Source organism: Chinchilla lanigera, unplaced genomic scaffold (genome assembly GCF_000276665.1).
Source record: "Chinchilla lanigera isolate Chin_1 unplaced genomic scaffold, ChiLan1.0 scaffold00063, whole genome shotgun sequence".
Lineage (NCBI taxonomy): Eukaryota > Metazoa > Chordata > Mammalia > Rodentia > Chinchillidae > Chinchilla > Chinchilla lanigera.
In genome coordinates, this window is record NW_004955464.1 from 3,299,972 (window position 1) to 3,324,203 (window position 24,232).

Here is a 24,232-nt window from a genome sequence, read left to right on the forward strand (position 1 = left end):
TATACAATTGCAATCGTGGTATGTGTTTATATGTATTATGAGCATATTGTCTTCCTGACTATAGTTTTAATGGTGGTTTAATATTTTATTGAGTGGATATATCAGAACGATGTTTTCTGCTAGCACGAGCATTCTAGGGCATATGTCTTTCACAGAAACTCTTATTTTTTAAAGGTACGTTTCCTGAAGTTGAATTACTAAATGAAACAGAGTGGCTTGCTTCATGGTTCCTCCTTCTTATTGCCAATTTGCTTTGCACAAGACTGGAGGTCCTTCAGTAGTTTGAACAGTGTAGCAGGTCACCAGTTTACCTGTATGCTTGCCAGCACTGTATACTATTACTATACTTGTTTTTGGAAAATTTATTAGGAAAATATAGTAGACAACTTTAAACATAATCTGTATCTCTTTACCTGTTAGAGGGATTTGTCCTTTTCTCTCATGATGCTTGTGGTTGTTTTTGTAATTTTTTTTTTTGTGGTAACATTAATTTTTCCAAAGCAAAAATTTGCATGTTAGGATAAAGTGTTTGTTGGGATGGGGATGTGGGTCAAATTGAGCAACCAGAAGCTTCTGTGTCTGGGAGAAAGGCCATTCTTTGATGTCAATGAGCAAGGCAGGCTGGAGTTGCTCATGGAGTACATGGAACACATTCTAGTGCAGTCTGGAAAGTGCTGAGGCTTGTCATCTTCTGGTTTGTATCTTTGGTTCCTTTTTATTAGGCAAATAAAATATGTTCATTATAGGAAAAATAAAGATAAGGACAAGAAATCAAAACCATCCATACACTCACTATCCAAAGATAAATACTTTAACATTTTATTAAACATTGTTTCTTTTCTTGCATACAAAACTTCATATAACACACACACACAGACACACAGATACAGTACACGTTCATTTCTGTCTCATAATATTTATTTTGATCTTTTTTCTCTCAACAGTTTTTGCTTTTTGTCCCTTCTCTTCCTCTTTCACTCCCTCTAATGCTTAAATGTCTTTGATCTTGAAGTTGTTTGCATTTCCTTATTAAGAACTGCTGAAGAGGTTTGGGACCTTGGGCCACATTTTCAAGGTCCTAGGGAAATCTTGTATCTGAATCGGAACCAAGTGACACAGTTGGTGTTATGGTTGAAATATGAATTGTCCCCCGAGACTCATTTATGGAGGGCTCGATCCTCCATGCACAGTGTTGAGGAGTAGGGCCTAGAGGGGTGCTGGGATCATGAGCGTCTGAATCTCTTCAGTGAATTCACCCTCTGGGAGTTTGGAGCTGAATGGGCAGTTACGAGGTGGAGCCCAGCTGGAAGATGTAGGTCACTGGGGTGTGCCTTTAAAGGCTGTAGCTTGCCCTTGGCCTCTTCCTCTCAGGCTCTGTCCCTCTTTTTCTGCTTCCTGGTGGCCATGAGAGGAGCAACGTTCCCCCACCATGCCCTTCTACCGTGATATTTCTGCCTCGCCACAGGCCTGAAGCAATGGAGGCCAGCTGACTGCAGACTAAAACTTCTGAAGCCATGAGCCCAAATAAACCTTTCCTCCTCTAAATCATTATGCTCAAATATTTGCTCACAGTGACAAAAAGTTTTCTTATACAGTTGATTTTATTTCTATGCTTTTTAAAAAACCTTAATCTATTCACTGCCATATTCTTTTGATTGCTAAAGGGTGTCTTGCCTAGATGCAAGTGTAAACATAGGACAAATCTGTGTCTACTGTAAATCATAATCCTTTCTTTGGAAAAATCTACACCATCTAGATTTTCTCCAAAGAACTGATAAAAAAAAAAACAAAAACTTCCATCATGGTGGGTGGAGATTATTTCTGTGACTGATGTATTAAAGTTTCTAAAACAGTTTTTTTTACAGATCTAATTGATAGAAGAGGAGCCTCAATCTGGTTTTACAATTCCTTCATGCCTTCTTAACTTTTTAAAATCTGTTCTATAGTATTAGGATAGTTGGATTCCTATGAGGCTACTAGAGCCACATTCACAGTCAGAGGCAGAATTTTATATGTAACACCTATATCCCTGCTATGTAATACACTCGTCTAACCTCTTAGAACCTCGGTACTGTAGTTGTATAACTAGTAACAGCAGCACCTATGTTGTAGGTTTGCCAAGGAATTAAGTGGCAAAAAGAAAGGGAAAGCTTGGGAGCACAGGAACTAGCACACAGAGGGAACTCCTTAAATGCTGGCTATGATTATGTTAGGGGCTGGAATGGTGTTTATCCCACCACGTATCATAACCTGTGGTGGTGCTGGAAGCTCTCCCAAGCCTGCAAACAATATGTGGAATGGGTTACATGTACCACCCCTTTCAATTTCTCCATCATTCTATTGGTCAATGAAAATCCTTTGTTTCATGAATTTGTTTATTCACCAAATATTTAAAATCTATATTCCAGGTGCTATTGTGGGTGTTGGAGATACAATAGTGAACACAGTGAAATTCCTGCTCTCCCAGAGCTTATGTCCAAGTGAAGGAGACAACAAAGCCATAGTGCTTGGATGAATATTTCAGGTGGGGGTAAGATTATGAGGGAGAAAAAAGCAAGACATGGAACAAGAGCTTGCAGAATGGCAGGAGGTTGCTGTGACACGTGGGGCCTTGGGAAAGCCTCTCTGAGCCTTTAGCAGAGACCTGGACGTGAGCCAGCCATGTGGATAATCAGGGACGGCAGGCCAGGGAGGGAAAGCACCCTGAGGCATGTCAGGGGGAATGCACTGTTGGAGATCCAGCGAGGAGGAGCTGGTGTGGCTGGTGGTCAAGAGATGAGGGAGAAGTGTTAGCTGTAGGAGGTAACATTTTGGAGAGCCCATAGGACAATGTAAAGATTTTAGCTTCTGCTGAGTAACACAAGAAGTCATCATCAGGTGTTGAGTAGAGACATGACACATGGTCTGGTGTCACTGTGACTGTTGAGGAAAGTCTATAAAGTGGGCCAGGAGGGACAGGGATGCCAGCGAGTTGGCTGGGGAGTAGCCATGCTTGTGTCGTGGGAGCTTGGCTCTCAGTGGTAAGGGGAGGCTGGGAAGAGGGGCTGGGTTGGAGAAGACTTTGCTGGCACAGCAGAAGTGGGAGGGTGAAAGTACAGTATGATGATTTGGACCCAAGTAACCAGTACAAGGTAAGGAACACAGGCAGAGCAAGGATGAAGGGGTTGGCTTGGGTTACATTCAAGATGTCTGTTAGATCACACAGCTGTGATGGCAGGGGCACAGACATTTAAGCCTAGGGTTTTGGTGAGGGTGTGGCTAAACACTTGAGAGTCTGGCACATTTATGGTTTGGATGCTGAGTGTCCCTTAGAGGCCTGTCCCTGAGTGAGGGGCTGGGAGATGCTGTGGTCCTTTAGGAGAATCTTAAGTCTCCAGAGGTGAGCCCTTGGAGGGGTGGTTGGACTCCCACTTCTGATCCGAGATCTAACCCCTTGCTTCTTCCCACATGTGTTCTAGCTGCTGCCATCTGCACCCAAGATGATGCAGCCTGGGTGCATCTGCTGAGCCCCTACTGTGCTTTTTTTTTTTATATCTAGCTTCTAAAACTGTGAGCTAAATAAGCCTTTCCCCCTTTAAGTCAGCTGCCTCAGGTATTTTGTTTTAGTAACGTGAAGCTCAGACAGCATACAAATAGTATTTAAGGCCATGGCAAGATCACCAAGATATGAGCATAGACAAGAAAGAAAAGAGGCCTGAGGGACCTCAAAGTGGTACAGGTGGGGAGAACCTTCAGCGGGTCAGGAAACCAACTTAAGTGAGCAGCTGTGACTGAAATCCAAACTGCACGGTCTCGCTCTGAAGTCGGTGTCCCTAACCCTCAGCAGCACTCCAAATGCCGGAGCAGAGAGGCCTCTTCCTGGAGACACAAAACAACGTGGCTGGCCAGGCTTGCCTCTGCTCGTGCTGAAGGAGCCAGCAAGGCCCTCACATTTGGGCACACAGACACGGCCTTCGCTGGTACGACCAGATACACATCCATCAGCTTGCCTGGTGCAGTACTTAGGACTCTCGGGGGAGCACGCAAGAGCTGGTAATTAAGAAAGATTCTCTTCCTGAGCTGTATGGGTCACAGTGACTGGCAGGGGTAAGGGATTGGTGGCTTCATAAAGACCACCTAAAAAGGCAGTTGACCAGCAAGGGAAAAGCAATCATTGCCACCCACCCACTACCACCTCAGTTTCAGCCAGGGACCCAGAGAGAAAGCTGAGCTGCTTGTGGCTCTCTGCACCAGATGCTATTGGCCTCATTTTACAGCTGTGAACAATCCTCAGGCAGCCCGAGGATGCATTCCTTCACTCTGCCCGGTCCCTTGGCTGGCAATGACAAGTTCTCCGGGGCTTAATTTCTACCTCGATCATGATCATATTCAAGATTCTGAATGAGCCAAGCCTTCCATTTTACAGTGCTGCATGTGTGCATGTTTTAATCTTTAAAAACTTTATGCTTTAGAGCTCAGCACATAGTAAATGCTCAGTAAGAGGTTAATAGACTTGAGGCTTTATGTGGAGTCTTCGGGAAAATGCCTGGAATCAAGAATCAGGAGCCCTGGAGCTAGTCTTTGCTGAACAGCTTTGTGATATTAGACAGGTCACTCTTCTTTCTGGATCTTGATTTGGGCCCCCTTTCAAAAATTACCTTTGGGGATATTTTTGATATGAGATTAGGATTTGCTGAAAGGTCCAGAAGGTCTCAGTAAAAAGAAATCCCTTCCCCAGCTGCTACTAAATGCCACACTGTGCTCCTTGTGAACAGGCATGATAGAAGGTTTGCGGGAGGGGGCAGAGGCATGGGGCCATTCTCTTCCCACTCTTCCTCACACCCAGGCTTCTCAGGAGCTCAGCTTTATGTGAAGCTTGGCTGGACAGTTTCCTGGAAGCTCAGTCCGGGTCACTTCCCATGGCGGCCCAACCGTGGCAAAGCAAGGGCTGTGTGAGTTCGCTTTGCCTGTTTGAGCGCACACATGCGATTATGCTGATGGGGATGTGGCCACTGCCCGGCTTCCCTGTGCTTGAAGCCAGATGGATGAGGGCCCTGTGAAGTCCCAAGCTGGAAATCAGGGTATGGTATGCACATTGCACAAAGGAAGGCGCTCTTTTCCTCAGCTGGCTCCTGAAGGAGAACTTAGTGTATATTTGCTATATCTATGTGAAGCTCTGCTTGGGAGCAGTTTTTCTGTGTTCATGGGCTGGTGCCTCCATCCTCGTTGCCAGCACATTAGCTCTGGCCAGGGCTTTCTTCACCACAGGATATCTGCACAGGCTGCTTCTGCAGCGAGGGCCTCCGTCAGCCTCCTTCCAGTCCCTTTCTGCAAAGGAGCTAGAGTCATCCCTCTGGAGAAAACCAAAAGAACCCCCCCAAAACAAAAGAACACCCTAGACCATGCAATCTCCCCACTGATGAACCCTCTGGAGACTACACCGAGCTCAGTGTCCACACAGAGGCCCCGAGGCCTGCGGGACCCTCCCCACCTCTCCTTGTCAGGCGCCTTGCTGCTGTGTACACTTGTGTTCCAACCACATCGGAGTTCCCGTTTGTTACGGTCCTGTCTCACTCCATGGTTTTGTCTGATCTGCTTTCCCTGCTCAGAGTATTCTTTTCTTGCCTCTTCCTCCCTTTCCTTATTTTATTTTATTTTTTGACTTTTATCAGTATGTGTTCACAGTACGGAACACTTACATTCCTCATAGGGAACTGGGACATGTACATAACACATTTCAGTTCTCTTCTTTCCCTTCCCTCCACCCGCATCGGATTCATTTATTGATCTTACAGGACCTTATAAAGTGAATTGTCATATATACAGACGAAGAGCCAGACTAATAGGCCAAAAACCACATAAACCATGTAAGATGGTTGTACGAAGTCAAGGTGCCCTGAAGGTATACTTTTAGATACATTGTGCCCACTGCATTACAATAACAATTTTTCTCCTTGCCTGTTATCACTGGCCATTTTGAAATTAAAGCTCTCACACTCTCTCTCTCTTTTAACTGGCTCATCTCCTTATGCACTATAGTGTGCATTTATCTATGTTTCTTATTTGTGTTTCCCCCACCACCCCTACTAAACTATAGACTGTAAACTGTAGGGGGCAGAAACAGTTTGTTACTGACCCCTGCACCCATCTCGGTGCCACGTACATAGCCGACGCTCAACTGCCCGATGTGGTTCTGCTCAGCTTCCTAATGCTCCCGCCTGACTTCCACGTGCCCATTGCTGAAACAAAAGGGAAATCGTGAATGAGGCAGCACAGAAAGAGCTAGGAGGCCGTTAAGGACACAGGACTTCCACACATCTCAGATGTGTGCCTCGCTGAACTCTGGGTGCCTCCACCCTCTCACTGCAGGCCCCCGGGAGGACAGAATGCCTGGATACTGACCCTGTGCCCAGAGACTCCAGATGCGTCTCAAGAGGCAGCAGACTCCTGTATCGTGGATGTCCCTAGTCGGTGGAGCGTCTGTTCTTTACCTTCTGTCAGCCATATCCCCTGCCGAGCAGTCTCTACATTCTTTTCTAGTGCCAGTAGAATTTTCTCTTCAAATAATTTTAATCATTTTATAATGATTTAAGAGCTTCTTCCCCACTTCCATTGCAACAGTCATTCAGAACAATTCCTAAGACCTCAGATGAAGTCCTTTATTTTATAGTTTCTGAATATGAATTGGCAGCAGTTGTCAGAGTAAAGCTCCCCCAGTGTGCAGCATTCTTCCTAACCTCCGGTCCTTGCCTATACAGTTCTTTCACCTGGAATGTCCTTTTTTCCATGTCTCTATAGAAAGATGAACTCACCCTTCACACCTCAGTTCCAAGATCTTCTTCTCCTCGATGCTTGTCCTAATCCTTCCTGGAAAAATCAAAAGCACCAGGTCCATGGTTTGTATATACCCCCATCACAGGCTTTGCCCCTCTGCCTGTCTTACAGGTTCCATACCATTGCTTCCATCAGATGGACACGTTACAATCGAGGAAGAGGTCTGATCCATCCTACATTCCCATTTCTTAACAGCATTTGCTGCCAACAAGCCAGCACTTGTTAAATGCTTGTGGAGAGAATACACACACTAATAAATAAAGGTGCTTTCTTTGCCAAATTTCAGCCTTTGGAGACTTTCTGTGAGAAATCTATGTGTGAATGCTTGCTCTTTGAACATTCCATCTGGAAATTTTCTCTGTGGCTCCTGGTTCAGGGAGGTACCTCTTTGTTTTGTATTTTCTAATATTAGACAGTTGATTTGGTTTTCAAAAATGTTCTGCTCTTGCCTGCTTTGAAAGCAACCTAGCAGTCAATAAAAACAATCTAGCTGAAATTGGGATGGTGATAGGGGACATCTCCAATTCTAAGTACTTATTTCTTACCTTATCCACCCATAGAACTGGTTAAGGATTCATTCACATTCATTCATTCATTCATTCAGTCAGTCAGTCAGTCAGTCGGTCTCGGAGTCATTTGTTAATTCATGAATTACCCATTGTTCGCCTGCTGTGTCAGGCACTAAGTTGGGGCTGTGAGAACAGAGATGGAAGATGTAGCATGATGGTCCCTTGTCAGTGAGGAAGTGAAGACAGACAGACAGACAGATGGTGTGGTGTGATCAGTGTTGTGATGGGTGTGTGTGTGCGCACATGAAGTCATGCAGAAACAAAGGAATAAGACGGCCTCCTCCTTGAAGGGAGGTTAAGGAAGTCTTCTGAGTGGAGGGTCTTTATTGCTGACTTTTCATAGATGAGCAGATTTGTCCTCTGGATCAGGGAGTGAGGGAGGCAGGAAAGAAAGCTCAGGATGGTGGAGAGAACAATGTCCAAGGGCAGGAAGCCAAGAATAGAGTAGCAAGTGTGTTTGAGAAATTACAAGCAATTTGTGGATCACTGTCATCCAGAGCTTTGCTATTCAAGATTTGGTGTGTGTGCGGGCAATACACTGTCTGGGAATATGCAGGAACAGCAGAACCTCTAGCTCCACCTGGACTGGGAACTAGAATCTGTATGTAGCAAGATCCGCAGATGCTTCCTGTATGCATTAAGACTTCAGAAGACTGGAGAGAGAAGTGTTTCTTGAACTACGGAATCTATCAGAACACATGAGGGTTTTGTAAAAAAAAAAAAAAAAACAAACCAACCCAGGTCACTGGGCCCCCACTTGTGTTTTTTGTTTTTTTTTTTTTTGGTACTGGGAATCAAACTTCAGGACCTTGTGCTTGCTAGGCAGGCATTTGTACCGCTGAGCTATATCTCCAGCCTCCCACTTGTGTTTCTTAATCAGCCACTGAGAACTTGGATTTTTCAAAAGTTGCAGGTACTACTACTGGGGATCCATGTGTCACTTTGAGAACTCTGGGGTGGAGGATGGTGGAGTGGTATACTCTGGGCTGTGAACTGGGGCAGGTGCAGGTAATCCTGGAGACCCTCACCCGGAGGAGTGTGGATTTTGTTCTGGAGTGCTACAGACTGCTGTGGAGACTTTATGTGGGAGAGTGACATGTAACAGACATGATGCTGTCAAGGTGGCAGAGGTCACTGTATTTCAGGCAAGACTGGTACCTTCTGAATCAAGTCAGTGGTGGCAGAGATGGCCTCAAGATAAATTTGAGGGTCAGGAGCTATAAGCATCAATGGAAAAATGTTTAAAGGTGTGGGTAGGGCTCACAGGCCTCCCTTATCTGGAGACCTGGCTGCAGGAGTCTGCCTGCCCTCATTTACTTCTGGGGTTGTGACCCTTTCCTGCCCAGCAATCTACCCATGTTATCTGTCTTCTCTTCACAGGTCTGCCCCTGGCTCCTCTGACAGGTCTTAGCTTGCAGTGTCTAAAAAAAGAGTGCAGTAAACCATTGAGAAATAGGATTTATTGATGGGAGGCATCTAATTGCTGCCAGACGTGGCAGTCTGAAGAGTTTATGGCCAAAGTGTTGGTGCCATTCATTAAAACCAAGTGGGCCCTTGCCACGGATGCTGTCACCCTGTGACCAGACCCATCTGTTCCTGTGCAAGCCCCTCCCCCTGGTCTGTAAGTGGAGCCTGGCTGAAGAGGCAGCAGTGATAAATCACCCGGCAGCAGTCTGGTGCTGGAGTTGGGCCATACTGCGAGCTCTTGAAGGTGCAGGTCCTGGTTCCAGGGCAGGGCTCCAGGGCAATCACAGCCTGTCTGTTTTTGTCTCTGGGATCCCTGATTTCGTAGTAAAGTGACAGGTCCTTTCAAAACAGTGACCTCCTGCACTATGACTTCCCTGAGGCCTTCTGCTCTTCCCTTTTGCATCTCACCTGCCCCTCCCAGAAAATAATGGAGACAGCAGAGCTTAGCACAGCCTCTCAGCAACCAGGAGGCTTGGTAAGTTTCCCAAAGTCACACGGGCAGAGGAGCGATGGCACGCTACCCTCGCACGAAGCCGTCTTCTCCTCTCTGCCCAGTCAGCTGTTCCAGCCGGGCAGTGGGCGCAGTGGGCTGCTCTAAGCACAGACAGACCTGGCTGTGAGAGGCCCTGGCTGCTGAAGGGCTTGGGTTTAAATCCAGGGTTTTTCTTGAGTCATCTTCTGAATTTGAGAGAGATGCTCTGAGCCTCGCCATCTCCAGATGTGCAGTGGGAAGAGGGAAATGTGTTCTCTCCTTCCCGGGGCACTGTCCGAGTTGACTGGCCTTGCAGGATCTGGCACTGGTCTCCCTCCTCCGCCTGACTTGAGACCCTCTCTGCACCCCACATGACGGGCAGGGCTGTGGATGCTCAGATGAGATAATGGAGGGAATATACTTTGGAAAATCCTTGCACTCTTCAAATGTGAGGTAATTATAAGAAAATGGACCTGCCACCGCCCTGCCAAAAGCCAGTGACTTTGAGATGAAAAGCAGACCGGAAAGTCTAAGATCTTCATCATTGTGATTAATTGTGATCAGAAGAACATTTATACCTTTTCAAACATCTAGCTCAAAGGTTGTTTTGTGGACTCGAGAAAATGCGCATAAAGTTCAGGGACCTGTGGTGGGCAGTGGGGAGCTTGCAGGTATTTGTGGCCTAGGATGCGGCTCTGTCCAATCATCAGCTCTCCCCAGGGCCTTGCCATCTCATTTTTCTTAGCCTTTCCTTGTCCGTTGGCATATAGTAGATGCTTGGCAGTTCCTTAAACTAAAATGAATTGGCTCCTGTCATATTTCTTGGGCTGTTTGAAAGCAGAGCCTATGTTTTACTCATTTCTCTCTTTCCAGAGTCAAGCTTCATGTCTGACACAGAGTAGGTGCTTAGTAAAGTCAGGTTGGATTGAAATTAAACTCTGTAAAAGACAAGGCTGACTTACCTAATGTCTGCACAGAACCATGGTGGGGGGAGCAGCAGCTAGGGCAGGAGGCTGGGGTTTTCAGCCTTGTTAGGCATTGGTCAGACAACAGGCTCACTTCAAAGTCACGTGGTTGGGAGGAAGGGGATGTGGCCTCTCAGATGCATTTCTGGCTGGTGGGAGCCTCTGCCAGGGCTCCAAAGCCAGGAACAAAGCAGGCAGGGAGAGGAAGCAATTCAGATGGAGACAAGATGCACTTAAAATCTGCTTCCCTCTCTGCAGCCCTGGGAACAGACGTGACGGCAGTGTGAGCATTGGAAGGAAATGCTCACACTTAGCTTGCAGTCAAGTAGATCTGTGTGCACAGCCTCTCAGTGCCAGCTGAGGCCAGGGGAGCTTTGTTTTTCTGAATCTCCCTTTCTTCATCTAAAGAACTGCGTGCTCCTTCTCACTATCCACTGGTGCCATGGGCATCAGAAGCATGTTTTGGAAGCAATAAAACAGCCATTGATCATGCAGCTGCTCTGTGCTAGGCACCGAACCTAGTAGCGGTAGGGATTTAATTTGCAACACCCTAACCATCCTGCAAGGTGCTCCTTATTATCTCCAGTCTCCACAATGGAGGAAACCGAAATTCAGAGGCTTTGAGCAGTGTGCTCAGCTGGCAAGACTAGAATTCCAACCGGTAAATTCTTCGAAGACCACACTACAGACACACACAGGACAGCTACGTTTCATAAGGTTAAGGCAAGCCAAGAGCTCTCCTAGGGTAGCAGCTTTCCTTTATTGTCAGTTCTTTTCCTCTGCCTGCTTTAAAAATAAATTGAAACCTTTGGCTAACCTGGCTGTCTAAGGGAGAAGGAGGAGAACCACTAAGTGATCTGCACATGGTCCGATTCTCTCTGTCCAGGTGCTCTTTGAATTCAGTGGGCCATGGAGCAGGAAATTATTTCTAGGAGTTTACATGAGGGAAAAGGGAAAGCTGCTGAGAGTTAAATATTCCCATGTTCAGACAACATGTGAAATATCAAAAAGTATCCTTCCAAAAGAAAACGATCAACTCTTATGACATTTTAAAGCCTTTCTTTGAAGCCTTTGCCATATTTGAGATAAATGCAAAAGGAATGGAAAGCACACGAACTTTTGTTGACGTCTACCCTGTGCGTGTGTCTTAATGAGCTGTCACCTTATCCTCACTGTGACCCTGTGAGGTCTGTTTAGTCCATTTTTCATAGAAGGAGGCTCAAGATGTAAACATTTGTTTGGGATCACACAGGAATAAGGCACCAAAGCCAAGACTGAAAATTTCATCTGCCTGCTCCCGAAAGTTACACTATTTTTTCTATTACATTATTTTCTGTTACCTTCTGCCTGCCAACATGTGAGTCTCCTAAATGCTCCTCCTTACTGAGCCCATCCCTCGGTCCTGTACAGTGCTAGAGAGATGCTGCAGGCTCATCTGGGAAAGAACTTTAGCTTTGAGTCTGCCTAGGATTCACAAAAGCCTGCCACGGAACACATAGGTGACCCAACGCTGGTGGTGCTTTTGGTGGATCATACACTAGCTTCACGGTCTTGTTTTGGATGTAGGCTCAGGCATCAGGAACAAGCTCTCTTTTTAAAATTTTTTTCTTTGGCATTGTGGGTTGGGCTTTGGTGGAGGAAACTGTAAGAGTCAAGCAGAAAGAGGGACCTCCTTTCAGTTTATCCAACTCAAAGCAGGACTTCAATAACTGGTGTGCAGTTCCCGTCAGCAAGTGTTTATTCAGATCCAGCTGTGGTAGGTGGAAGATGTCCTAGGTGTCCCATCTTGGTGAATGTTTAGTGGACTCTTGAGTTATAGCTGACAGAAAATAAAAAGAAGCTACTTGTTTACTTCCAACCTCGGAGACCTTGTTCTGGAATATTGCAAACTTGCAGGCTTTGGAGTCAGGAGATACAGGTTTTACTTTCTGCCATGCCATTTCCCTGTGTGGCTTCAGATAAGCCCTCCTTCCTAACATCTCTGACATCAGATTCCTTATCTGCAAAATGAGTACAGTGATGTCTGCTTTTTAAGGTTGTCAAGGATGTCAAGTGCTTCATACTTGGCAGACACACTAAACTTTTTTTTTTTTCACCCTGTATCTTGAAGTGCATGTTCTTTATCTGCAATTCTTAGGTAGGGAGGTAGGCATGGATGATGACCTATATTTTTTAGGACAATTTGGATCCACCCAGATTGTTGGCAGGAACTGTCAGCCACGGTTTAAGACTTAAGCCAATGCCCATTATGTCATTATGGAGCCTGCAAAAGTGATTACCAATGTTACTTTTCCAGTTCACTGCAGAGCAGAGGGGAGCGTTTTTCACACCGCTGGTGTTTTGTTGGAGCACGACGATACGAATCACAGATGGCTTCCTCAGCAGATGTGGCCCTGTCGAACTGCAGGGCTGGTTTACAAGGGATTTAATGAAAACCTGGCACCCTTCCAGGCTTGAATCAGTCCTCCGGGGTTCTCAGCTCATGCACATACAGATCAGTCTGCCAATGTCCAGGCTGTAGAGGGCGGGGTGGCTGGTGTGTCTAAATGGTTTTACCTGGGAAACAAAGCCAAACGGAGCTGGCTGAGTTCTCAGGCATGGGGCTGGGAGCTGGAACAGTGATGTGGAAGGGAAGTTGGCAGGAGGAGAGTGGCTCCATCTGGAGGGTGTCCAGTGGCCGCTAGCTGGCAGGGGTGATCTGGGCACAAGGTGGAAAGATGACTTTCCCAGGTGCTTGGGGCTCGTAGGGTTTTCTTCCTTGCCATGGGTGAGGCAAAAGAGTGAGTGGGAGCCATGGTGGGGGCTGTGTAATAATAATGGATTCAATTTAGCTTCTGGTGCATATTGGTTCTGAACTGGCATGTTGTTGTCTCTACTTGAAATGATCTTACTCTTCAAATAGTCAGCTTGCTATCTCTTATCTCTTTTATTTTGGCTTTAATGGCATCTCTTAAAAGAAGTCTTTCTTGATTCCCTCCCTGTAAGAAAGCCTCTGAGCTCTTTGGCATATTCTATCTTAGCTCTACCTGTGTTTTATAATGTATAATAATCTGATTGCCTGTTTGCTTCCTGCTTTGGTCCTTTATTAGAATTTAAGCTTCTTGAAGGCAGAAACTCTATTCATTTCATTGACCAGTGAAGCCCAGTGCCTAGTGGAGGACTTGGGACATAATAAATATTCAATAAATATTGTAGGATAGGTGAATAAGTTTCAGGATTAGAACAAGACAGATCCATGTTTGCACCTAAAAGCCACCACGTACATTACTTAGTGTAGATTTTTCATCTACAAAAAAGGGACAAAATACAACAAGGAGCAGCTGTCTATGTAGAGTAGTATTGTCTATGTTAAGAATGCTCAAGGAATTGAAGCTATCAATATGCATCATTGAAGAACTAAGTTATCCACTAACAAATATTTCCCAATATTTCTTTTCAGTTTATAGCTATTGATGATCTGGCATGTGCCATGCTTGTACCAAGCACTTTTTCTATATTATCTTTTGTGATTCTTCACACAACCACGTGAATATTCTTCCCATTCCACCACAAAGGAAACAAAGACTAGGGGAAATTGAATGGCTTGAACAGGCTGTTGTAGCTACACAGTCACAGAGGCAGTATTAACTCCATTTCTATTTTTAAAGTCATATTTTCTCCCCGTAATTCCAGGCTGCTTCTTATTAACACTCACTCTGGATAAATAAACATAAGGAAGCCACATTCTCTGTTCTCTGGGGCCTTCGGTTTAGGTGATAAGACATATGTAAGAGGAAAATGAACACTAATAACAATCCAAGTTTCTTAATGCTGCTTTGAAGTTTACAAAGCCTGTCCCAGTATTTACAACACATTGAAGTTTTAAAAGATTAGTACCCTCGATATAAAAACACTCCATACAAGTCAATACAAAAAGGACAAACAACTTTGGGGAAATATCCACAGATTTTGAACAGGCAATTTGAATAGCCAATTATTACTTGAGAAGATGTTTGGTATTATCAGCCATCACAGATATTCAAGTGCAAACAATAAGACACCATTTCCGACCCATCACCTTGGCAAAAGTAACAGGAAAATCCAAGTGTTAATGGGGATAAAGAGAAATAAAAACTATCATTCCATGCTGATGGGACTTTAAATTGGCAAAGTCAGTGTGGGGAAAAACTACTTAGAAAAGTATGAACAAGGCTGTGGGACCTGAGTTCCTCTATGAGATAAAACCTTAGTGAGAAAACTCTTGAATGCATGCAAAAAAGGTTGTGAGAAAATATTCAGTTTCAGCATTTCATATAGCAGCAGAGTACCGAAATGAAAATAATCTGAAAGTACATTAATAGGGGTATGGGTAAATTAGCAGGTCATTTGTAGATGGAATAAAAAACAGCAGCTGAAAGAATAAATTAAAGCTATAATTAGCAAAGTGGATAAGTTGTGGAAACATATTGCTAAATAAATAGGTAATAATAAGTTGCAGAAAGGCACAGTCAGAATACAGTTTATGCACATTTATAAAATACACAAAAGATGCTGCATGTTTAACATTAGCTCTGTGTAATGTAGAGTCTGGCCAGAGAGCGTACGTGGCGCTATGTGGTAGAAAATACGTCTGGAGAAGAGAAGGCACAGATCAGGGAAGCTTGAAAGGAGGACTTCTAGGCCATCAACTGGTTGTTTTAACTAAAAAACAGACTGTCCCTCCCAAAAGCAAGCAAACAAAAACATTTGAAGCAAATGCTTTGAAATATCAATAAAGTTAGCTCTCATCTCATTTTCTTTGCAGTCCTTCTCCTATGAATTGTGTCTGAGATCTGGCTCCTTACCCTGTATCTTGAAGTGCATGTTCAAGATACATTAACTCCTACATCCCTACCGAATCATTAAGTAAAATCTTGGCATCTTTTTATATAACTTAAAATGGAAGGATGCCTTTTGCCCCACCTTCATGTTGGGTTTTGCAACTCAAATGATCTTCAATAAAAAAGAAGGAAAAACCAAGACAACAAATGATACCCTAGTATTCTGGAAGAAATAAAATTGCTCTTATCTGTTACTATTAGAGAGTGGCCCAGTTTTGCCTTTTCCAAAATTCTATGACATTAAAACTTGAAGGTCGTAAAACTGAACCCCATATTCTCCTTCTTTCTTTTCCTAGTAGAAATTGTCTCAAAAAACAGCCCTTGTGTCCATTATCACACAGTTTTAAGTTTTATTTTGTGTTATCAATGTCCTATGGGTTCTTTTTCTTATCATTGTTTAATGTGTTAAAGATTATTAACATTATTATTCTGTTCCCTAGTGGATCTGACCAGTGGAAATTCCTTAACCTGCTTATGCCTTTTTAATATGTCTCCAATATGTGACTACTGCCTTGTTCTCTGGCCCAATAAGATGGTCCAGATTTATCTCAACTTTTACTTGCCCCACAGCCAGGATTGACTATTTCTCCACAGAATACTCATTCTTTTTAGTGGAGAATGGTATTTAGAAGCCAAGATTTGGGTACTATGTGTGCTTGTCCTTCCTGGAGTATCACTGCTTCTGGGTCCTTTCAGTACAAAGCTAAAATAAACAAACATGTTCCTCTCTCCCATTTTCTACACACACACACACACACACACACACACTACATATATGTGTATAGGCACATATCCTGTTGATTTAGTTTCTCTGGAGAACCTTTGCTGATACTGAGTCTGGTAATTCTAGTTCAAATCCAGTGCCATAAAGGTCTTGCTTACTTTACTCATTTATATTTTTATTTTTCATGTTTTACAGTGGGAATCATGGTTTCCATAACAAATAAGTATATTTCTTCATTTTTTCCAGTCCACATGTACACAAGACAATTAACCTCAACTCTTAAAAAATGTCACTGTCATAAGAAAGTACAAAGTCAGGTTAAATGTTCTGTATCAGATATAACTGAAGGAATGGACAACCAAATGCAGTGCATGATAACTTGTGTGGATTCTGGACATTAGTGGGACATTTTGAATCAAGACTTCATATTAATATTTTCTGAAGTTAAACGTCTTGAGTCCAAAAATGATAAATGGAAGAATGTAATTTTTGTAGGAAATAAGAGATGCATGTTGAATTATTTAGAAATGCAGTGTTTTGATATTGCCAAATTACTCCTAAATGGCTTAGTACGCATATATATATATTATATATATATATATATATATATATATATATATATATATAGAGTGTGTGTGTGTGTGCAAATAGGGTAAAATACTAATATTTGACAAATATAAATTTAGGAAAGACACTTACATTATTCTTCCAATTTTTCTTTTGAATCTTTTGATTGGAAACATTTCATATTCTCTTTGAAAAAGATGAGGAAATAGTGGCAAGCACTGGTCATGAGTATTAGATGTGTCTATTTGTCAGTGTCATATAGCAAGGGTTGAGGCATGCGTTAAGTGTTTTAGCTTAGTGACTTATTGAATCACCCCCGCAATTCTCTGAGACGGGTGATGTTGTCACTCTGCTCCATGGTGCAGGGAGCTGAGGCTCATAGAGGAGTAGCAACTTGCCCAAGGTCACTGAGCTTGCAGGATAGGAAACTGAGGCATAGGGAGAACAGTGCCCTGTGCAGGTTATCACCGAGACAGTGGCTACAGCAGGGCTAGGTTCTTCTGCATTGTTTTCTTGCCCACTGGGGCTCCATTTAAGGAAAGACTTTTGCCCATTCTACTAAACTTATTCCAAAGAGAAAAAATTATTTCCCCATAATCCTTTGAAAAAGATAAGCATCTAGCTTCCTGTCTTATGGCCTGTCCCCAGACCTTTTATTCTCAGCAGTGCCTGTTCTCTGTGGTTACTGGGTCACAACTTTATCAGATTCCAGAGATGTGAAACCCAGGCGGGCAGCAGGGGCTCCAGACCAAGGGAGGGCACTCCCATTCATTAGCAGAGGGACAGCGATTCTTTGTCTGCTCCTAGCTGTTTGCACGCTATTCTATTCACTTCATCCATGAGCAGAGTTAGCCAGCAGTGTTCTGTGCACTGGGGGTTATGACCCACTGTGGGATCTTTTGAAATTGGTTTAGGTGGTGGCTGTAGCTTTTAAAAAGTGATTTAAAATCAAACTGGACAGAATAAAAAATAATTATGAGTGCACCTTCATGATAACGGTAGGTATTCTTTTGTGAGCACACACAGAGAGGTACACATCTACATGTTTGCTCTGGGTAATCCTGTAAAACTCATTTCTTATTTGAGTCCCAGTCAAAACAAATCAAAAGCTACTGGTGTAAGACAGGGGCTGGCAAACGTCTGTTTTTATGAATAGAGTTTTCTGGAACATAGCCATACGCGCTTGTGCATGTATTGTCTTTGCTGTTTCCCCACTTCGATGGCAGAGTTGAGTAGTTGCCATACATGGCACAGCCTGCAAAACCTACAATATTTGCTATTTGACACTTTCCACAGAAATGTGTTATCTCCTTATGGTCTAGAATACTGAGGGAAAAGCTTCAATTCTGAAGTCAAATAAAGCTGCTGTTGTAATAATCTCCAGGATTTCTATCTCTAGGTTTTCTCTCCCAATAATCATCTTGGCTGCCATTCTCACCTATGGAGTCACATAGTGCATATTTAGCCACAGAGATGTATAACAAAAGCAGTGATTGCTTAGGAAAGAGGAGGACCAAGTGCAGGGTCCTCCAGCATGGTGCCAACAGGATGACCATTCCGTCCTAGGAAAATATTTTGATGTTTAACCTCATTGCACTGAACCAGACGTCTCCTTGCACAAGTTTTCAACTGAAATATTTCAATCCTGCATTCATCTTGGGGGCCATGTGTCTTATCCAAGTTAAATATTTCCAGAAAATAAATGTCTAGACACCGTCTCATATAAATTAAGCACCCAGTTTTCAAAAGATTCTTAGCAGACCTCCTTTTTTGTTGTGTTGGTGAGGTGGATTTTACAACTGTGAAAAGTGCTAGCCAGCCTGATGCGCCTAAGTCAGCGCCCCTGCGGGTGGCTAACAAGTGCTGCTTGATCATGAGTGAGTAGTGCGTGGTGTGTGCATATATGTGCATGCATGTGTGTGCTTCTGTGTGTGTGATGTGCATGTTAGGCAAGAGGGCAGCATGGGGAAGACAGACTCAAGGAGCATATTACAGAAGGCAGCTCCCCTTTTCTTGAGAGGGTCATTTCTGAGACTTTCAGGTGAGAAGCACATGTACATTTCCATCTGGCTTGGAGAAGCTGCCATGTTGGTTAAGAGAACATGGTTTCCATGAGAATAAGACCATATGGATGAAGGATATGAAGACAGAATTCACTTGTGTCTCTTTGCCTTTTCATTTTGTTTACATTTGAAGATTTTCAAATGGGGTTTGATTCAATTCTGTGCTTTTGATGTTTACATTTTTCTGGTTATACACTTCTGAGTTATTGGTACATATATTACAGATTTTTTCCATAAAAAATAAAATTTTAAGAAAAATAAGACAGAAATTTAAACGTTTTAAAGGCACTTTTATTATGTTTTTATAATGTGTCTTTATAGTGTATGTAACTGTTATAACTACAAATATTGACATTAAATTTATATTCATGTAAATATTATAATTATAAATGTTATAAATTAATGTTATATATCATTTATATTTTTATGGAAATATAAAAATATTTATATGACGTATGAGTATTATACCTCATATAAATATATTTGTATTTTATATGTATAGTAGTATATATTAGATATCACAGTAAGTATACAACTCTAAAATAAAGCAAATATGAAAATTTATATTATATTTTATAAATATTTTCATATATATTTTAGCTACATTTATGATAAAAAAATAATTCCATGGGTGAATTTACAGTGAATGTGTAGAACCATTTAAAATTCTATGGAGAGGTAACTTAAGAAGTCATGTTTTCTTTTTCTGGAGTTTTGCAAAATTGTCTCTCTCTCCCCTCTCTTTCCTTTCCTCCCCTCTCCTCTTCTCCCCTCCCTGCCCCTTCCCCTCTCTCCCCTCTTCTTCTCTCCTCTGCTATGCTCTCCTCTCCTCCCCTCTTCTCTCTCTCTTTGTTTTTTCCCCCTAGGGGAAACTGTGGGGGAGGATTTAAGAAGTGATGAAGAGAAAGAAAGCAACTTTATATTTCATTGCGATACATGTAAAAGTCCTCTATTCCCCTTAACCAGAATCTTTCAAATAAATGCATTTCTGGAGGTGGCATGATTTCAATGTACCGACTCAGTGACTGTCTAGTGGATGTCTTTGTGGAGGTCTCCTAGGTGCCAGGCAGTAGGCGAGGTTCCTGAGAACAGAAAAAATGAGGTCTGTGCCCACAAGGCTGTGGTGATGCAGGAGGAGTGAGATGAGGACAAGACCAGGAGCATAACCATGTGAACTGGATAATTTCAGACAGTGAGGGTATTAGCAGTAGAACCATGGCAGATAAGATGCAAGAAGGAATGCAGTAGATAACCTTCATCTCGGTTATCTGGCACATCACCTTCAAAGAGGTGATGTTTGAATGAGTCCTTCACGGAGAGAAACCCAGCCTTGTAAAATCCAATGGAAGAGTGTTCAAGGCAGGGGGAAGAGCTCGTGACAAGGCCTGAGGAGGGACTTGGGAAAATAACTCACTCTGAGGTCACATCCGAGTCCAATAGCCTTTGGAACACTATTTGGGAGAGCTGGCCTGAGGGAACTTGTCCCGTTAGAGTCTCACAGGAGAAGGGATCTGAGGTGGTCTGGGGGCGAGATGAAGCCTGGGTACTGAGTGGTTATTGTGAGCTCCACAGTGAGTGGCTGACACACTGACCCTTCCTGGAGTCTGTGTGAGAGGTTGTGTGTTCTAGAGATGGCCATGATACTATCTCCGACCCTGCACATCCTTCCTTCAGTATGGCCTTGACACAGTCCATTTCAAAGGAGGGGTCTAGTTGCCTTCCCTTGATTCTGGGTCTGATTATGACTCAGAAGCCAGATCATCAAAATCAATGTGGCCTCCACCTGGTTCTGGTGGAAAGATAGTGCATGGCACCTGGCCACCATGTGTTAGGAAGCATGGGCCACGGTGAGGAGTGGCTGCGTGTGAGTGCTCTCATGGACAGCCACAGCTGAGGGTCTCACCATAGAGAGCGTCAGTCCCAGCCATGGGTTAAGGAGTCTTTGTGGGACTCTTGCTTCCACCTTGCAAGTCACCCAGCCTTTGAGACTTCCAGCTGGGGCCCAGGTATTGTACAGCAGAGACAAGTTGTCCCCTCTCTACCCTTTCCCATTTCCCAATCCACAGAATTCATGAGAACTTTGAGACTTTCCACCTGTGGATGGTTTATTTCGCAGCAGTAGACCACTGTAGTGTCTTTATTTTCAACAGTCAGTACTAACAGCCTCTTCAGGCAAGAGAGGATGCCACTCAGCTCTGGGCCAAACAAAGTGGGGTCCCAGAGCCCACGTCCATTACCACTGAGATGATTGGGCAACCTGGAGCCTCCAAATGGGCCACACTGAGTGCTTCCCCGACAGCACAGTCCTAGCTGGCAGGCAGCAGCCTGCCTCTGTATGCCTGAACTTCTGTTTGCCACCCTTTGAGAGCAATCTTGAAAGCCTCAGCTCAAAGTATTTCTTTTTGTGGTTCAGTGCCTCCATGCAAATACAGCTTCCCAGCTGGGAAATATCTCCCACAAACCCTTTGGAGCTGCTAGTATAGAATTTAATACAAAGCCTTAGCAAATGTCCTGCCTCGTTCTAATTCTTACTCAACAACTTGCTAGATCGTGGGCACACTGCTTAACATTCTAAGCTTCAAGTTCCTCATCTGTAAAATAGGGATGATGATATACAGTGCATATTTCATGGTAATATTGTGAGAACTAAATGAATTAATTTATAGTAACATTTACAGTAGTACTTAACTTATAGGATATATATATATTCTGTGCACATATACAGAGGTATATGTACTATATGCATAAATCATATATACATACATAGGTATAGGATATGCTTGGGTATATATAATATATGCATCCATTATATATATATATATATATATATATATATATATATATATATATATTCCCCCAAAGCTTTCACTGCTGTTGTATCATTTCCATGTGGTTATACATATTCTTTATCTACTCCCCCCACCTCAGCACACTCGTTGATGTGGGTGAAGCAGATCTTCTATAGAGATATCTTGTCTTAGAGCCAGTGCAATGCTCTGCCTCCTCCTGGAAAGGGCATAGGCCTCCTTATCTTGGTATCCTCAGAATCCAGCATAGGCTTGATTACTGCAAGAGCTCTAGAAACATGTTTGAATTAACAAATGGCTAAGTGATCCATCTGAGACATGGCGAGGATGTACGCCTCACACCACAGTATTAGAAATCAATTTCTTCTTCCCTGAGCTCTCCAACTGTTCCTGGTCTCAAGTGACAGATCTGAGGCAAGCACCAGTGATCTGATATGCCAGCTTCCAAAAGGGAACAAAGGCTAGAGAAATCTGAGTCAGTCATTAGACACAAAGGGAGAGCTAAAGCAGAGAGAGCTTTTACTGTGCTGTGATATCATTTCTCATCCGTTTATATGGGAGAAAATGGTTTACCAGTGGTCCAGGGAATTTGGAAAGCAACAGCAACAACAGCAACACCTCACTTTCCTACACTTTAAGGATGTAAATGGCCCCAGGAAATGACTTGGGTGCTGAGGTAATTTCCTTAGATGGGCTTGCAAATTTCATTTGTCATCAGTTTCAAGGTAAAGAAACTGGAAGCTGAGATGTGGCTAGTTCTGGGAATGACAGGCAAATGGACACCATACGTACTACCCATGGTCCTACAGGAACCCTTGAAACATGACATGGGAAGCCTGGGGCCAGGCCAGGTTGTGATGATAAGGCACTTACACATGAAAGAGAGAGAGGAAGGCTTCCCCTGTGGAGCGGAGCGCAGCTGTGACAGGCAGTAGGAGAGACTCACATTCATTCTAGTGTTCCCTTTAGCCACCCTCTCTGCCAGGCAATGTGGAGGACACAGAGATCAGTGCAACCTCCAGCCTAAAGAAACCCTTCACTGAATGTGAGAGACTGCACGTAAGCAGAAGGTGCGCAGAGGAGCCCGGATCTAACCTGCTCGCGTGGGTAGTTACCACGAGAGTGGGACGAGGTGTTTCCTTGTGATACTCTTCATGCTGCCTGCCAGGTGACCTTTGTAAATTGCAAACCTGGTCATATTATTTCCTTCTTCTAGTTCTTGTTTTATAAAGATAATTCAAAAATGTTTGTATCTCCTCCAAATTTATGTTAAACTCTTAGTCCCCATTTTGACCGTATTTGGAAGTGAGACCTGTGGAAGACGATAAAGTGGCGGAGCCCCTGAGGTGGGGTTGGTGTCCGCCTGGGAAGAGACCTAAGTGCTCACTCCGCTCTCTTCTCCTCTCTCTTTCCCTCTCCATTATGCTTGGACACAAGAAGGTAGTTCTTTGTCAGTGAGCGCGAGAGGGCCCTCTGCAGGTCCCAACTATACTTGCCGCTTGATTCAAACGTTCGGGCTCCAGAACTGTGAGAAATAAATTTCTATTATTTATTATCCACACAGGTTTTGATATTTCTTAGAGCATCACAAGCTGACTAAGATAATAATTTAAAGGAAGGACACCTATCAATGAGGATCTACAATGTACCAAGCTCTGTTTAAGTGTTGTTTTTACACACACACACACACACACACACACACACACACACACACACAAAATAATTGGATCATCAGGTGCCTACTGCCTATAGGAAAGACCTCCATTTTCTTGGCAAACCGAGGCACCCCAGGGTGCATCCTAACCTTTGTCTTCCAGTTTCATTTCCAGCCATGCCCTCCTGAACTCCAGCTGTGTCAGCTGTCCCAAGAAGCTTTGCTGCTGTTCAGGCATCGATCTTGCCCTCAGGACTGCTGCTGTCTTCCTTTCAGGCTCGGTGGACTGGTCACCTCCTCCCAGAAGCTCCCCTTGCCCCCTAGGACAGAATTCCCAGTCCTGCCCTCCGGGCCTTTGCTTATGCTGCTCTGGAGGCCTGAATGCTCTTCCTCTGGTGGTCACCTACTTATCTTTCATAGCCTTTGCTGACTCACCGGAAAGAGCTGAACCTGTCCTCCTTGACACGTCTAACTGCTCAGTTCTCTTCTATTCTGGATACTTCACTTGAGCCCTTGAAGGCAGTGGCTGGGATTGCACCTCTGAATGCTCTGCCCTGGGAAAATGCTTGAGCAATGAAAGGATGGATGAATCCATCCTATCACATTGCAATTAAGCTGCCTGTGTTATTTGCATGCACTATTTATCACCAACCCTTTAAAGGAGGGGTTTATCCTTCTTACCCTTTTTGTCTCATCCTTTTCCATCTTTATTCTCTTCAGCATGGCTACCACACTAAGTAGCAGGCAATGTGTGTTAGGTGGGGGAATCAAGACTCCAAAAACTGTGTTGGTTGCATTTCATTTATGTTTAAACTTTCACTTTAGTGGAGTGTCGCAATTAAGTCTATGGTGGAGTCAAAAGAACACCTTCAAAGAAGTCCTAAGCTCTGGGCTTTGAATCCAGAATCTTTACCACAACCTTGGTCAACTACTTACTCAATTTGCATCTATTTTCTTGGAATGATTTGTCAGCTACGCTAATAATATCTAACACACAGGGTAGTTTTGAAGATTAAATAAGACTTAAAATGCTTGGCGCTTGAAGGTGCTCAACCAATATTAATTTCCTTTCCCTGAGCTAGTGTCATAATATGACTTCAATTTGATTAGTTCCTATAAAATAAAATTGAGTACGTCTTTGAGTCTTACAGACACAGACCGAGTTATGTCCTTTAGGCAGCTGGATATTAAATGGTGCCCTTGAAACCTGACACTGGGCTCTGCCAGGAAGATATTAGCCTCCTCCTAACTCATGCTATTTTGGGATTTGAT

At 43.6% G+C, this 24,232-nt stretch overlaps 1 long non-coding RNA gene across 1 annotated transcript; it reads right to left on the reverse strand.

Annotated features, from left to right (window-relative positions):
• Positions 1-4,315: 4,315 nt before the first annotated feature.
• LOC102022060 lies at positions 4,316-23,319 on the reverse strand. The gene is made up of 4 exons (XR_001236673.1): positions 23,111-23,319; positions 6,792-6,846; positions 6,116-6,218; positions 4,316-5,307 (listed from the first exon to the last, which is right to left on the reverse strand). It is a non-coding gene; the product is annotated as an uncharacterized LOC102022060 (long non-coding RNA).
• Positions 23,320-24,232: the final 913 nt, after the last annotated feature.